Here is a 17,066-nt window from a genome sequence, read left to right as displayed (position 1 = left end):
CCCTTGGGTTACGACAAGATACTGTGTCCGCGTCTGGCTTTTCTGGTGAATGTGAGTTTGTTTTTCTTTGTGAAGGTGAGTCGTCTTGATCTGGTGTGTGTGTGTGTGTGTGTGTGTCAGTGTAGGTGGGGGCGGGGGTGGGGGAGATGTGCCAGAGAGGAGAGTTGAGCACAGGTTGTGCTCACAAAGGCACTGGAAGGGTTTGTTGGATCATACCAGCCTGGTTAACCAAAGATTCACTAATTCTACGAATATGTGGAAGACTCTTTGAAGACAAAAAGATGAGTATGTGTGTGTGTGTGTGTGTGTGTGTGTGTTGGGGGGGGGGAATAGTAATGATTAAAGGGTGAAGACGGAGCAGCTTCATTTTCTTTCCCTGGAGGAGCCTTTCTGTCTTCCTGGAATGTATATTGGCATTCTACACATAAGGTATTGGGAGTTTTTAAGCAAAACACTGTCTGCTGAGCAGTGTAAATGCCATTCCACACCACCATTTCAAACACATCGGTAAATGACGTTGCTCACCAGTACTCCTCTGCAAGGTGGAGTTTTGCTTTGAAAATACTCCGAGAAGAGGATGAGAGGATAGTTGACATGTGGGTTCTAAATAGAAACATTTTCATTTTTTGTTACTATTGCTTTAGCTTTCCCCACTGCCACTAAATAGACACTGAACCAATAGTAAAAGAATACTGGAGGAAGGGAGGCTAAACTATTAGCCTATTCAGAGTACCCGCATGTTTTGACCTGAATGAATGAATGAATGAATGAATGATGACTTGGAATAAACATCACTGTTGTCACCTATTCCAGCACCAAACCTAGAAGGGGAAAAAAATCTCTAGCCTTTGAATGAAGGTGGTAAAATTGTATATGTGTGTGTGGAGGGAGGGGAAAATAGATCTCTATGTCAAAATAGTTTTTCCTCTCTTAAAAAAAAAAAACTGGAAACTGCTTGCTTTTGATTTAGTTTGGTCCTTTACATCTACCTGCACTCATATTACCTACCTTTCTTTTTCTTTCTTTCCTTCTTTCTTTCTTTCTTTCTTTTTCTTTCTTTCTTTCTTTCTTTCTTTCTTTCTTTCTTTCTTTCTTTCTTTCTTTCTTTCTTTCTTTCTTTCTCTTTCTTTCTTTCTTTCTTTTCTTTCTTTCTTTCCTTCTTTCCTTCTTTCTTTCTTTCCTTCCTTCCTTCCTTCCTTTCCTTCCTTCCTTCCTTCCTTCCTTCCTTCCTTCCTTCCTTCCTTCTTTCTTTTCTTTCTTTCCTTCTTTCTTTTCTTTCTTTTTCTTTCTTTCTTTCTTTCTTTCTTTCTTTCTTTCTTTCTTTCTTTCTTTCTTTTTCTTTCTTTCTTTCCTTCCTTCCTTCCTTCCTTCCTTCCTTCCTTCCTTCCTTCTTTCTTTCTTTTTTAATTTGAGAGAGAGAGAGGGAGAGAATCTTCAAGCAGACTCCCTGCTGAGCGTGGAGCCCCACATCGGGCATGACCCCATGACCTGTGAGATCATGACCCGAGCCCAAACCAAGAGTCAGATGCCCCACCAGCTGAGCCACCCCGGCGCCCCACCTTAAGTGCCATGAAATCAACATTTGGAGGAACCTAATTCTTCACAAACACAGATTCTCTACTGGAACTGTCACTTTTGTCTTTAGGTGAAAGCAAATGTTATTTCAGGTGGTCACAGTCCTAGGAAAATGATTAAGGTCTGCCATCTCTTTATTCAAGCATCTGGCTCCTTAACACCGTAAATGAAAGCCTGCCTTGAAGCACAGGTTATGATAAACACAAGGATTTTTGACATCGGGACAAACTCCTCTTCCTACATGTTCTGGATAATTGGACAGCAGACAATGCTCCTTTTCTTCCTCTGATCCTCTGGATTGCTGCGGAAATCTGAGCAAAATTGTGGTAATTGCTATGATTGTACACTTAACATTCCCAGCTCCGCCAGGATGAGGGAAGAGTAGCAAGCTCTTTGTGGTTTTCACCAAATCTGGTAAAACTTGGGCTCGATGGTGGCCAGTTTTAGCCATTGGTACCAGGTGCCATGAGGTTCAGTTTTTTGAAAAAACACGTTTACCAACGAACTCCTTCTACATTGCCAAATTTCAAGGAACTGTATCATCTGCATTTGTTGCAAGGGGGCTTATCCATGCTCTTTGGGCTCCATTATGTGTAGTGTCCTCCCCAGGAACAGCCCAGTGGTCATGAGAAGAGGCTACAAGGCAAAAGACACTGTGGTTTGACGGGCTGTTTCTCCCTGGCCCCTGCCTAAAGCTCTGTCCAGGACCAATGATGTAATCTGTGGGGCTCATTGCAAAAGGAAAAGGCAAGGTCCCTTGTTGAAAATGTATTAAGAATTTTAAAGCAGTAACAGCAAAGCAATAAACCAAGCATGGGACCCTTTTAAGCAAGGGGCTCTGCGTGACTCACAGGTCACAGGTCCGCGAAGAAGCTGGCTCAGCTCGGCTCTGACTTTCCTAAGTAAGTAGATGGGATGAGAAGGGAAGGACCGTCATCCTCTCTGACACAGCTGACGGCATGTGCCAAACGCTCGCAGGGAAGAGGTGATGTTCCGTTGAGGGCCCCGGGATCCACTCCTCCTGCCCTTGGTGGAGAGGAGACAGAGAAGCCCGAGTGAATGACGGGGACCCCTTCGAGATCCTTCTGATCCTCCCGTGTATGAACTTGGAAGCCCTTCCCCGGGAGAGACTCTAACTCTCAGATGCCACACTTTTCTTCATTACTCTCCACAAATTGAGAACGGTGGCTTTACCACTTAAAAACGATTATGACCCGGGGCTGGCGGTGGTGGGTCATCTCTGAGACTCAGTTTCCTTGTTCGTGAAACGGAGAGGATATCTCATGGGGCGTTTGTGAGGAGTAAATTAAACACCAGATGTAAAGTGGCGCTCGGTAGAGTTCCGGGCACACGGTCAACTCTCAATAAATGGGGTTATTATCACTATTATTACGGTAGCCCCTTGCTTTTGGAAAAGTGTGTGTAGGAGAGAAAAGCCCTCTTTGTGTACTACCCACTCAGGCCCCGGGGTGACAACTCGGTTGAAGGCTCTTGCTACCCGGCTAGGCCTTCTCTGACTCTTTTTCCCCCCAGCTTCCTCCAGCTTAACTCTTTTCAAATGTAGAATCTTTTGAATATGATGAAAGTCCACAGGCTAACAAAGCCACTGCTGCCAGCAAGGTCGCCCAAGGAGAGGGAGTCTTGTCCTCTGGGCATGCAGAACCACATGCATTTATGCAGACCCTCTGGAGGCTTGCGGGCCGAGCCGAGCCCCTCCCCCCACCCCCCTTGCAGATTCCCTCCTCAGGCCTCTTTCCAAGCCAGGCTGGGGGGCGGGGGGAGTCTCAGAAACTCCTGATTCAGCTTGGAGGGGTCATCTCGATGCACTTGAGCCTTTGTCGGGGACATCAGACCCTTTCTCACAGATCCTCTTCTGATCGGAGCACAAGCTCGCTCTTTCCGAGGGAGGATGGAGTCCGTGTAGTCATCTTGCCTCAGAGAACGGGGGTGGGCGGGGAGTCACCGGCCTGAGTCGGGTCAATGCCGCATTCTAGAGCAGTGGGCTGACTCTGAAGCCTTTCTGAGGTCCACACTTGCTCCCTCAGGACTGAGGGAATGTCTTAGACCCCGCGCACCTCCCCTCCCCCACCCCTCAGACTTCCCCTGGGGGAGGGGTGGCTCTTTGGGGGATCTGACTTCTCAGCCTCCACAGCCTTTAGGATGCAGTCCTTCTCAACGGGGAAAGTGCTTTATTTCGGCAACTGGAGTGTGGTTTTAAATTATTTGCCCTTTTGCTTTAGTCCTTTGGAGCCAATGGGCTGAGTGCAGACTTAGTTGCAGGATCTCTGGCCAGAGCGGCTTTGTCAGAACAGAAAGGAAACTAGCATTTGTCAAGCACCTTCTGGGTTCCTGGCACTGTACTGGGGTTGCCATTATTTCTATTCAGGAGGTGGAAATTATTATCTCAGTTTTCTGTCAGTGAGGGAACTGAGGCTGTTTCAGGCTGTTACCCAAACGCACATCGCTGGTAAGAGGTAGAAGCAGCATTGAAATCCAATCCTGGCTTACGTTTCTCTCAGCTACGGTTTGTTGCCTCCGCAGACTGGCATCCTCAAATAGGAACATCCATCCTCACGTGTGGGCACGAGGCTGCCCAGGCAGACACCTGTTCTGTACGTGCGGGAAGGGCAGAGCTTGGTGGGGTGTCTGCTCTAGTGACATGGGCCGTATCAGGAGGGCGCAGCAGTCCCCAGAGGGCTGTCTGCTGGCAGTTGGCTCTCACTGGAAGACAGAGTGAACGTGGGGCCCAGAGAACCTTGGGTACTGCCTAGGGGTATAGTTTCTTCCATGAGTAGTTATAAGAAGAGAAGCAACTGGAAGTAAATAGCAGGATAATCCACCACAGTTTAGAAGTGGTAGAAAGATGTCCACAGAACACTGTTGCACATGGACTCAGGAAAGATATAAAAACCAGCTCTTTCAAAATGTGGACGAAGGTGCTGAGCCAGATACCCCACTGACCTCTCGGGCAACATTGCCTTTGAGGCATCCTTGTTAATAGGGCTGGGACTTGTTGGTAGAGATTCCTTGGGCAGCTTGGCATGACAGCATGTAGGTGTCATAGAAGACCCGGCCATGCCACCATGGAACAAGGTTCGCTCTGCTTTGGATTCTTTTTTTTTAAGATTTTATTTATTTATTTATTTATTTGACAGAGAGAGAGAGAGAGAGAGAGAGAGAGAGAGAGAGAGAGAGACAGCGAGAGAGGGAACACAAGCAGGGGGAATGGGAGAGGGAGAAGCAGGCTTCCCGGCTGAGCAGGGAGCCCGATGCGGGGCTCGATCCCAGGACCCTGGGATCATGACCCGAGCCGAAGGCAGACGCTTAACGACTGAGCCACCCAGGTGCCCCAAGGTTTGTTCTGCTTTAGAAGAAGGCTCCTGCTAAGACCCACTCCACACCCCCTACCCCATTAATGGGAGTGGTGGCCTCCGGCTCCTGATACCTCCCAGGGTGGGAGGGTTGGACTGGGGAGCTGACAGCGTTGTTGTAAGAGGAAGTCCCTAGCCCTTAGTAGCGGGGAGCTATAAGCAATGCGGACTAACACTTCCATTTTAGCTGTTCTGGGGTCATCCCAGGGCGGGGATGAGCCTGGTAGAGGGTGGGAGCATCAGTGGGACTTAAGTGTGACAGATATTTATCCCTGACCTTCTTGATGATGACAGTCTCCCCCTGTTATACACACTCATAATACAAGGAAAATGGTATCACAATTTGTTATTTCACATATATTTGTGTGATTCGTTGAGTGATGTATCCTCCGGTCTGTCTGTTTTTGCTCATCATTGATTCCTAATGCTTAGTACATTGCCCGCCATGTACAGCAAGTGTTCAGATAAATATTTCTTCAGTGAATGAATTAATGAAAAGAAGTTTTAGAAGTACTAAATGGGAAGAAAGTGCTTCGAGAAATTGTTTAGCACTGCCTTTTTCGGTTCTGCTGATTAAATACATGACAGATACCATAATTATTGGAGTTCCAGATAAGAATCCAGAAAATGCTATTTTTTTGCAGTGTCATAGGAAGACAACCTTTGTTCCTCTTCACTGGTTGGTGATACACTTGTCTGAATGAAATGAGACATGGGGGCAGTCAATATGCCCTTTTGTCCTGGCTCTGGACTTATCAGCTACAGGGCTCCCATTAGAGGCAGGAGAGTTATCAGGGAAAATCAAAAGAAGTAAAATAGATCTTCAGGCTTTGCATAAGGATTCAAGGTCAAGGCAAACTTTGGGAGGTTGAAAGTAGGAAGATTTGGAGGTTGTGTGGTTTGAGGAGATCTGAAAGGCTAGCTTGACCAGAGCACCCCTTTTTATTAGCCTAATTGGAGGTTCACAAATATCTGTGTTTATGAACCTAGAATTTAAGAATTTGGGTTAAGATCTGACTCTTGAGGAAGTATAGTAGTATAAACATTTTCCCGGGTGAGGTGGGCATGAAGTGTGAGCACCCTTGAAGCATGGAAGCATGAATTATTTTGCGAAGTTAGCTAGTTCTTCCTGACTGAGCTGAGGTCTTCCAAGGGCCAGAAGGAAAATGATAGGCAAAGCTGAAAGGAGATTGGAGTGTGGGGAGTTTGGAGGCTGGTGGGAGTTGGGAGGAGAGGTTTTGAGGAGGGTGGTCTCATGGAACATTCCCGTGGGGTCAAGTAGGCACTTGGCAGAGAAATATTGCCAGGGTCCAGGCAAGTACCTGCATACACCCAAGCTGGATATTTTGAGGGGGAGTTTAATAAAGAGGCCATTACAAATGTGTGATCAGGGTATAGGTAAATCAAACCAGGGACAGTACAGTACTTTGGGACAAGCACTAATAAGGAGCCTGCGACTCCACTCCTGGGCTAATGGAGCAAGGGGAGAGATCACTTACTGGACCCTGGAAAGGTAGCTGTAGGAGAGACCACTTATAAACTGTGGTGGGTTAAATGGAATTAAAGTCTAAAATTGTTTGGTATTCCTTTCATCAGGAGTGGGGTCTGTGTTCTCCCCCCCTTGATTCAGAGGGGCCTCTGTGACTGCTTTGACCAAGAACATAGCAGAAGTGATGTCGTGCCAGTTTCTAGGCCCAGACCTTAACAGATTGGCAGCTTCCATTTCCATGCTCTTGGACCACTCACTGCGCTGGGAGGAAGTCTCACAGGCCCCAAGGAGAGGCCTACTTGGAGACCTGAAGGTCGCTGTTAGCAGCCCTGACTAGGCTCACCCAAATAATAACCAGCACCAACTTGTCAGCCATCTTGGAAGTGGATTCTCTAGCCCCAGTCAAGCTGCTCCAGCTTATGACACATGGAACAGAGTTGAGTCACCTCTCTGAGCCCTGTCCAAATTATAGGTTCATCAATAACATAAGTGGTTGTTAATTGTTTTTGGTTACTGAGTGTTTGAGGTAGATTGTTACCTACCGGTGGATACAGGAATATATATGTTATGGTCTCAGTAGAGAGACTCAGATAACTCAAGGGAACCTGGCAGGACAAACACTCTGGCCTCTCCTCCTGCCTACTTATTTACTGCCAGTGACCTCCATTGGATGAACCCAGTGAGAGCCAGAGGACAAGGAATCTATTGATATTGTCCTTCTAGGTCAGTCCCCTGGGAGAAGTGTGAATGGGGGAGGGACAAATGGAAGACTGGCACCAGGCAATTTGAAGTCGAAATCATGGTGTTGATCCCGTTTGATAAAACTCAACTGCCCAACGCAGCAGGACACAAACCTTGAAAGACAAAGGCCAGTGTCAGTTTTGGAAGATAGCCAGGCAGATGATCAATAAGCCAGAAAGGAGAAAAATTTGCCTAAGACTTTAGGCTCTAAATTGTGGCAATGCCCTAGGAATGTTGGCCCATCGGGATCAAGGCTGGGGCTGAGCAACGCATTCCCTAATTTCCTGAATGGCCACCTGAGGGGAGCCCTGGGGAACCAGTGGAGGAACTGGATTTGCCTTTGTGTCCCATAAAATTCCAGAGAAATTGGAGTCATCTGGCTAAGGAAGAGAGAGCTACCTTCCTGGACTTGGAAGCCCCAGAAAGGCAGGGGTGACCTGGGCATAATCAAGACTGGTACGACCTTGCTAGTCAGAGGCAGGTGGCTATGAACCCGTCCCCGGAGCAGTGTGCAGAGAGGGAGGAGCCTTCTCCGATATGCCTTTTAGGAGGGAGGAGGGCTAGGAGTCTAGCTACCTCGATTCAAGTTCTGACTCTGCCCCTTGCCCGCTGTGGAACCCTGTTTAACTCCTCTATGACTCAGTGTTCGCGTCAGGAAGATGGAGATACTAGCGCGGAGGCCCTGCAGCTGCTTCTGTGAGGGGTAAAAGAGCTCGTGCCCCACACTCCGGGAAACTGTAGGATGAGGGGGTTTAAGATCGCAGGCTGTGGAGCAAGGTGGCCAGATGTGAGTCCTGACTCCACCACTGACAACAGGCACGAGGTGTGTCGAGCTATTAAATTTCTCCGTTGTGGTGTCCTGTTTTATGGGGGTAATAACAGCCCCTCCTTTATTCGGCTGTCCCGAAGACTAATGAGTTAATCTAGGTGAAGGGCTCAGAGTGGGTAGTTGAGCTGCACCTAGCCAGCAGTCCCTTAGCTGCGATGACCATGTTGGCTGCTCCATCCCCACGTGAGTGCACATCTGGGGACCGCAGTAGTAACCCGACATCAGTACGTGCATCCGGCTGGGAGCACGAGCTGGAGGGAGCAACCCATGAGCTCAGTTCAGATTTATCAGGACCGACGGCCCTGCCTCTGGGTGGGTGGCTCCGTGGGTGGTTGAGCTGTCTGTTTCCTCAGGTTGTGCTCACACTGGCCTCTTTGCTCTGATCCAGTCTTAGCTTCCAGGCTTTTCCCAGCGGCATTGTGAGACCTGGCTGGGCGGAACAGGGCTGCCACGGCCAGTGTGGGGTGACTGATGGCTCACGGGGAGCTGGGCTTCCCTTCTGCCCTGGGGCCTGCTTGTGGAGAAAAAAAAGCCAATGAAAAATGGTCGCAATAAAGAAGACTGCTCCTGGTAGACAATGCTTCTTTGTTTCCAGGTAAATGATACGGCTTAGGCCTCCGACCAAGGCGTCTGGAATCAGAGCAAGCTGGTTCTGTTTCCAGCTTCTGGAACCCACTTGTGATATTGCTACCTTCCCGTGCCTCCAGGATAGCCGCTTTAAGATCCTGCCTTTTAAAGGCCTCCTCACAATTCTCCTGTTGCTTTGACAGACAGACACAGGGGTGGGATGTGGCTGAGACCCACAGCAGCTACTGGTAAATATTCCAGAGCGCCACCAGGCAGGAGGGAAAACTCAGTCATGGCCTACACTGGCAGGCCCTGGGAAGTCACATTAGTAGTGAACCTCTTGGGGCCCCTTTTTGCAAAATGAAGGTAACATTAAATGACTTTAGCAAGTATCCTGAGGCTAATGAAATCCTTGGAGAAAGTGCTAAAGAATATCAGGTGATGGTATTTATGGTGTTGACAGAACAGTAATGCTCATTAGAACCTCTGATTTTAAGGCCTGTGGGGTGGTCATCATCAGGGGGAGGGTTCTTCCCGCTGTGACTCCTCCCCCCCTCCCGTCCCAGTCCTTCTCAGAAGGTGAGGAAGATTCTCAGGAATGGTTGCCCCTTGGCCTGGCAGAGGGGCAGGAATTCTGGGAAGAGAGCCATTCCAGGAGCCTGGCCTGCCCCTGAGCTACAGCGAGATGAGTCCTCTGAGAGCCCAAAGATCGGCTGCCCTCATCCTCCTCGCCCAGGCTGACCTGGGAAAGCCTTGTTTCTTGGCTCGGCCCTTTCCGTAAAGTACCTTGCCTCCTGCGAGGATAGAGCTACCGTCCCAGTCCCCAGCTCCCGAGTCGTGGGAGGGGAGAGGTGGTACAAAGTACGCAGGTACGCTGACCCTTTCCGACACCCGCCGGAAGAGTGTGGCTGCAACGTAAAGCCATTCTGTTCAACTGCAGTTTCTGCAGGTAAAGTTTCCAGTCAGCCACCAGAGGGTGCCCACAGAGCTCTCTAAAAATGACCCAAACCCGAAGAATGAGGGGAGAAAGACGATTTCCAGGGCCTGTGAGACCCAGACAAAATAGAGCTGGGCCACAGCTGACACGACCAGATGCACAGGCCAGCGAAGGAGACCGGAGTTTGCTGGCGAAGGAGAGCCAGGGTGGGAGCGATAGAAATCACCTGAACGGTAGCTAAACAAGTTGCTTCTTGATTTTTCAATTGGCAGCTGCCATCGCACTTTGAGGATTGGCTCAGGGCACATTTTCATTCCTTGGCAAAACTCCCTTCCCCATGCTTTTCCCCATCCTTGTGTACAAAAGAAATGCAAATGCATGTAAATATTAGCCTAAGCCACAGGCTTCTGGAAGGTAAGGCGGCTGCCCCTGCTGCTGAGGAGGCTTTAAAAAAAATCCTATAATGCAAGTGAAAGGACAGATTTTCTGAGCCACTGCTCCTGCGCCAGGGTGAGGCCTCTGAAAGGAACGGCGAAGCCATGGTTCTCTGAAGAGAGGGCCTTGTGTGGAGCGTGCCTGGGATGAGAGGAGGGGAGGGACAGCTCCTCTGCTCTCCCCAGCGGGGCCTGGCAAGCAGCCTGGGTCTGGCAGCCCTGGGTCTCCAGCCCAGGGCCTGGCACGATGACTGACACACAGTAGGTGCCTGTGGATGTTTGCTGAATGAGCGAGCGAATGAATGGGGAGTAAGCTGGCGTGGGTGGCTCAAGGCCTGGGCTGGCTGGGAGCTTTCACCAGGGTGAGGGGAGAATTGGGAAAGGGGTGAGAGTGGGGGAAGGGCAGAAGGGTAACTTTCCAGGGAGGAGAGGTCCTGTGTTCTGGTTTGCCTCTACCTCGGGCCTTTTCTGCGGACGTCCAAGACTCCAGAACAAAACGTTTTGACTTTGTTCCGATGCTAGTCAAACTACCCAGTGGAGCCATTCATTCGTAAGGTCTACTCATTTACAGTGATGGAGCAGCGGTGGTGACCCTGGCAGTTACCCTGTGTCCCCATTCAGGGGACCCCCAGTCTCCTTTGGCCATTCCTTGGTGAACAGGGGATGTAAATGTTGGAGAAAGCCAGCATATTACTATTACTGAACAGGGCTTTGGCTCTCTGGAAACCCAGCTAGTGTGGAAATGGGCTTAGGCGCTGGCTGTTGGGTAATTGGGCCATGGATCCCCCCCCCCCCCCCCCGGACAAGTGCGGGCAGTGTGTGTGTGCGTGTGTGCAAGCATGAGAATTGTTGCAATAATGCCTTGCAATGCCTTGTATTCTTTCACAGTTCTGGTGGCCAGAAGTCTGAAATCAGGGTGTCAGCAGCGGTGGTTTCTGCTGGAGGCTCTGGGGGAGAATCTGTTCAATGCTTCTCTCCTACCTTCCGGTGGCTGTCAATAATTCTTGGCATTCCTTTACTTGTAGATATATTGCTTCAATCTCTGCCTTTGTCTTCACATGATATTCCTTGGTCTCTACGGTTCTGTTTCTGTGTCTTATAAGAATACTTGTCTTGGGATTTAGGGCTCACCCTAATCCAGGATGATATCATCTAAAGACCTTTACCTTAATTACATCTGCAAAGGCCAAATAAGATTACATTCTGAGGTTCTGGATGGATATATCTTTTGGGAGAACACTGTTTAGCCTAGTACAGACAAGATACAAATGTGTTTATTGCTGGATTATTCCCCTGGTGGACCACCCATGTGCTTAAACAAACAGGGATATTGAGAGCCAGAGGGATTGATTTTGTTTTAGAAAGAATTTGATATTTCAAAAAAAAATGAAGTCCTTGTGGAAAAAATATGATTTAGGATTGTTTTAAATTCTAATTTCATATTGAAACGGAAGAGAGAAATCGTACTTTCACTGCCTGGGGTCTCTAAAGATGTTAATCAAGGTAATTAGTGAATTATACATAGGTCAGTATGCTGAGAAGGTAGAATGTGAGAGTGTTGTTGCTGTTGGTGGTGGTGGTTTCATTCAGTTTGGTGTCTTGCAGTTATTGAGGCCACTAGTGACCTTAGCAGGAGCAACCACCATATTGTTACCATCAGTGGGTTGGAGTTAAGGATTGAATGGAGGTGAGGAGACTGTTAGTGTGGATATCTTTTTGCCAGGAGCTTGACTGTGAAGTGAGAGAGAAGATTTAGTGGTCTCTGAGATGTGGTCTGTGACCTTAGAAGGTTAATTAATAATCTATTTGTGCTTGCTACAATTAGCTTGAACTGCTTCCAGAACTTCTTAGGGATGGTATCCACTGGCGATGTCTCTTGAACAGTGCAAATGGAGGTTACTAGCCAGGCCCAAAGCTCCCCCCCCAGGTGCCTTTGTGTCCTGGGTAGAACAGCACTGCAGACCCAAGTTCAACAGCTTGACAGAACCTCAGCGCCATGCCAGTGTCCTCTCTGTCCTTTGTACAGCTGTTTCCCCTTCTTCTTCTTCTTCCATCACCTGCTCATCTTTTAAAGCTCAGCTGGAATAGTCCCTGTTTGTTCCACCCTTCCCCCATGAAGTTGCTCAGTCTTTAGAACCCCCATAGCACCCTTAAATTATGGACATAGCATTTATCATGGTACTATGGAATTCCTCAATTTTCTGCTCTTCCATGACATCATTGGGATCAGGATCAGGATCCCTGTCTTTGCTTCCCAGTCCTCAGCTCCTCACACAGTATTGGGTGTTTAGTATGAGTTCAATAAATGTTTATTGAATAAATGAGTTTGTAGTTAATGCATTACCATTCAAACAGTAAGTATGTGTGGGGGAGGACACTGTTGGATGTCTGGCAAAGGAATCCAGCCAGGAGAGAGAAAGAGAGGGAAACGGGGCATGAGTTAACAGCATCTATTATCCACTTCTGTTGCTACTTGAATCCAGGTTTTGTGCAGGTATGTGTGTTCTTACAAGCAGCCATGTGCCTTAGAGGAAACTCACCCTTCCCCAGCCTCATTGGGTAGGTCTGTTTGGACTGCAGGTAATCACATTCCTGTTGCCAGAGGTTGACTCAGGAATGGGCATTATACCCAATTCTGGGCAATGAGACATGGGAGACTTCTGAGAAATGTTTTCTTGCTCCTAAGAGAACAAGAGATGTTGTCTCTTCTTTCTCAGGGTGTTGTCATGTCTGGAGGGGAGACCTGGCATTAATGAAGCCATCTTGCCATCAGCTTGAGATGGAGCAGATGCCCGAGGATGCAGAGCAGAAAGACGGTAAGACCCTGGCTGGGCCACTGAAACTGCCTACCCAACCCTCTGTCTCTTAAGAATTACAGTTATTGCAATGAATGCCTTTCCTTATTGTTTAAAGATGCTTGAATCTGTTTTTATGACTTGAAGCCAAAAGCATCCTAACTGAAACAACTTGCCATATAATAAATATTCATCAAATATAACTCAATTTGAAAGTGATGGCCTTAGAAACAAAAGAGCATGTTCCCCAAGACCCTGTCATGCACTAGGATTTGGAAAAGTAAAATATCATATTCCTGTGATCTTCTCCTTATTGGCCCAATGTTATTCCATTTATTTGCCTATGCCACTCAGCTGGTAGAAGCCAAATTTCTTTTTCTGGAAGATTAAGAAAAAAATTGGTCATGAGCTTTCTGAGGGAAAGTAAACAAAGTTATAAGACACAGAGAAGAAACCTTGTTGCTTTGGGGAGAGAAAAGTAAAGCTTTAAAAACTGCAGTACAGTTAACTTTAGTTAAGTTCCAAAACATTAAAATAGGGTACCACTGGCTCATGAATAGAGAAATTGAAACAAAATCAATGTCAAGAAGTAGACCCCAAAACATACAGGGATTTAGCAAATAATAAAGGTCTCATTTCAAATCCGTGGGGAAAACTAGATGTTTTATCAGTGGTGTTTGGACAACATGATAGCCAGCTATCATAAATAAAATTGGAGCCATACCTCATACTTTACCAAAGAAATTCCAAATGGGTCAAAGATTTTAAATATAAAAATGTGAAACCATAAAAAATACGAAAAGACATATGGACTCTTTTTTTTGTTGTAATTTATGACCAAAGAAAACCTTTTAAGATATGAACAAATTATAGCAGTTATAAAATAAAAGATTGAAACATTCAACCATGTTTTTAATAATGTGCATGCAAAAACAACCATAAGGGGAGTCAAAAGTCATTAGACAAATTGGGAAACATATTTGCAAGTCATTGCTACATAATCCTTAGGAAAAAGACCAATAACGCAATGCAAAAGTGGGTAAAGGATATTGGGTCACGTGACATGGATTGGCAATTTGGCAGTCTCTATCAAAATTACAAATATATATAATCTTTGATTCAGTGATTTGACTTATAGGAATTATTTATAATAATTCTATTAGTAGCGATTCTATTTACAACATACTCCTAGATATGGAAATCACTTGTTGAACAAGGTTATTCATTGCAGCATTTTTTGTAGTATCAAAAAAAAGGAAATAATGGACGTGATCACTTATGGCAGAGTGGTTAGACAGATGGTACTATGTTAATATAATGGATTACTACTCATCATGGAGAAAGATTGAGGAGCTCTTTGTGTACTGGTGTGTAGTGACCTCTGGTATATCTTAAGTAAAAAAAGTAAGGGATGGAACAGAATAGTGGATTGCCATTTGTGTAAATAAAAGATGGTGAGAGGTGGGGTGTCTGGGTGGCACAGTTGGTTGGGGGAGTCTTGATTTCCACTGGGGTCCTGATGGGGTCATGGGGTTGTGATCTCAGGGTCATGGGATCTAGCCTGATGTTGGGCTCCATGCTCAGCATGGAGTCTGCTTGAGATTCTCTCTCTCCTGTCCACCTCCCCCCAAATCGATCAATCCTATCTTTAAAAAAAAAAAAAAAGATGGTGAGAGGTGCCTTGCACAAATTTACTTGTATATTTCTGCAAGGAAACATAGGAAATCAGTGACCCTGATACCTCTAGAGGGGAACTGGAGGGCTGGAGCATGTGTGGGGGAGGGAGACTTCACTGTGTAAAATTGTATGCCTTTGACTTATGAACTACATGAATGGATTTCCTATTGCAATTCCAAAACAAATAAATTACACTTAAAAAGGTATTTGAAAAGCAAGGAGGAGAAATAGAAAAACCCTCAATGCTTTCAAAATGAAAACTGAAAATGAGGAACTGTAAATCTAATTTAATAAATGCAGGACACCCATATCCAGCATCTCCACCTTTTTCAGCTCTCTACCAACCTCACATAGGCTGGGGTTTGATTTGCCAGCCCTGAGCCCCCTCCCTAACCACTTCCCATTCCTCCTGCCCCAGGGTCAAACTCTGCTGGGGATTCACTTTCTATGCTTCTGTCTTCGTCATACCCAGGGCAGAGCACTAAGCTGAGAGCATCCTACTTTCCTCTGCTGGGTACAAGTGATGGGTACAATTGTCTGTCTGAAGGGTGGGTGAGTAGTTGAGACACTTAATTTTGGAAAATTAGACTAAGGCAGAAGAAAATGAAAGCAAGTCAAGGTAGGTTTTCACCCGTAGAGAACTGTAACAGGGTGGGTGAGAGGAAATGATAATAAACCGTAGAGAGGGTACCCACCTACTTGCCACACTTTGGCTGAATTTTTCTCTTCCCAGAGTTCTATAGTTGATGCCTTATTAACATCAGAGGGGATTTGATGACTTGTCATATTCAGTCCTGACTACTGAAATGAAAAGGATAGAAAATGAAAAGTATGGAAAATGAAAATCAATTGCATTCTTTAATTTTAGTCATCCCATTCCTGGAGCATATTGAATACTACTTTGGGTTCTTTCATTGTTCAGTTTATTAATAACAAAGAACCAAAGTATTTCACATTCCTAAAGAGTCTTTCATCTCAAAGGAGCCAATGTAATTCACTAATTCAGTTACCTGAACTACATTTGGTAATTATTTGAGGATCACTTCACCCAGGGGTGAATTTCAACGAGTTGTGTGACACAGCCAACAGTCACTTCATTCTCCAGTCAGTGCAAAAGAAAAATGAATAGCTAATGGGGATGTCCTCCTGAAGGATTTGCCCAGTGAAAACTTCAGGGAGATGGATGCTGAAAGAATGTAATTAACTGCCCGAAATTAGTACCTCTACTCTTACTCAGGGTTTCCTGACCTCTTTACTAGAGTCAGGATGGAGAGGTGTCTTATCTCAGAATGGGGCTCTCTAGCAGCCAAGAGACTTGTGAACAGCAGTCACTCCATTGCTATATTTTTTTGAGTGGTTATAAATGGTATTGTATTTTTAATTTGTGTCCACATAGTCACTGTAAGAATATAGAAATGCAATTCATTTTTCTATTGTTACAATTGATTTTTGTATGTTGATCTTGTATCTGTGATGTAGTTGAAACTACTAGTTTGAGGAATGTTTTTTTCAGATTCCTTGGGATTTCTATGTAGACCATGATGGTATCTGCAAAGAGGGACATTTTTAGTTCTTTCTTGTCTGTATGCCTCTATTTTTTTTTCTTGCTTTATTGAGCTGGCTAGGTCACAGGAATAGCAGTGATGAGAGCAGACAACTTTGCAGACCTTTTTACCTTGTACCTGATCTTTTTTTAAAATTTTATTTATTTATTCAACAGAGAAAGAGAGAGAGCGCCAGAGAACACAAGAGGGGGGAATGGCAGAGGGAAAGAGAGAAGCAGGCTCCATGCTGGGCTTGATCCCAAGACCCTGGGATCATGACCTGAGCCAAAGGCAGACGCTTAACAGACTGAGTCACCCAGGCACCCCCCCACCCTTGTGCACGATCTTAGGGGAAAAACATTCAGTCTTTTACAATTTGTTAGCTATGGAATTTTTCACTGATGTTCTTTATCAAATTGAGTAAGTTTCCTGCTATTCCTAGTTTTCTGAGAGTTTTTTAAATCATGAATAGGTGTTGAATTTTTATCAAATGTTCATTCTGCATCAACTGATACAGTCACAAGGAATTTTTTTCTCTTTATTAATGTGGGTGACTATATGGATTGGTTTTTGAACATTAAACCAGACGTATCCATGACTAGCAGTTATTCCAATACTACTTATTTTAAAGTTCATTTATAAGAAATAGTGTCTCAGTTATTTGACCCTATAAGGGGGTGGGGGGAGAAGAGAGGTTACGGCTTGATCCGCTTTACTGAATCCAGTAGGCTTCCTTTTCTCTTCCATCTACTCTCTACTATTACCCAGAGGTCAGGAAAACACTGCTGGTAGGGACACCTGCCCATTACCATAAGGCTGGTCACTGGCGAGTGTAACATGGAGTCTGGCTACTGTGAAAGCTTGTGTTTGTGGGAGCATGTTCATCAGTCACTACTGTCCCAGAAAGAATGATCTCCGCTTCCCTTCTGTATGCCAGAGAGCATGTTAGTACATTTTAATGGCAGAAGGTAAGTCATATCTAAAATCCTAGCAGAAAAGGAGTAAGGAAGATATGGTTTTAAGTCTTCCAACTCCTGGGATCCAGAGAGGAGTATAGAAAAGAGGCAGAAATACATGCAGAGGGCGAAGAGACAAAATTTAGCACTC

At 45.9% G+C, this 17,066-nt stretch overlaps 1 long non-coding RNA gene across 1 annotated transcript in view; it reads left to right on the top strand.

Moving 5' to 3' along the window:
* The first annotated feature begins 12,658 nt into the window (after positions 1 to 12,658).
* The window catches only part of LOC141373238 (uncharacterized), a 67,996-nt gene continuing 63,588 nt past the window's right edge, over positions 12,659 to 17,066 (top strand). The window contains exon 1 of the long non-coding RNA XR_012378966.1: positions 12,659 to 12,759. This is a non-coding gene — a long non-coding RNA (uncharacterized lncRNA). The remainder of the gene's footprint in view (positions 12,760 to 17,066) is intronic.

The sequence above is a fragment of the Callorhinus ursinus genome, unplaced genomic scaffold (assembly GCF_003265705.2).
Source record: "Callorhinus ursinus isolate GAN/ISIS: 27379988/994484 unplaced genomic scaffold, GSC_fseal_2.0 scaffold8, whole genome shotgun sequence".
Lineage (NCBI taxonomy): Eukaryota > Metazoa > Chordata > Mammalia > Carnivora > Otariidae > Callorhinus > Callorhinus ursinus.
The sequence above is the reverse complement of the archived record's forward strand: the minus strand, read 5'-3'. Positions and strand labels throughout refer to the sequence as shown.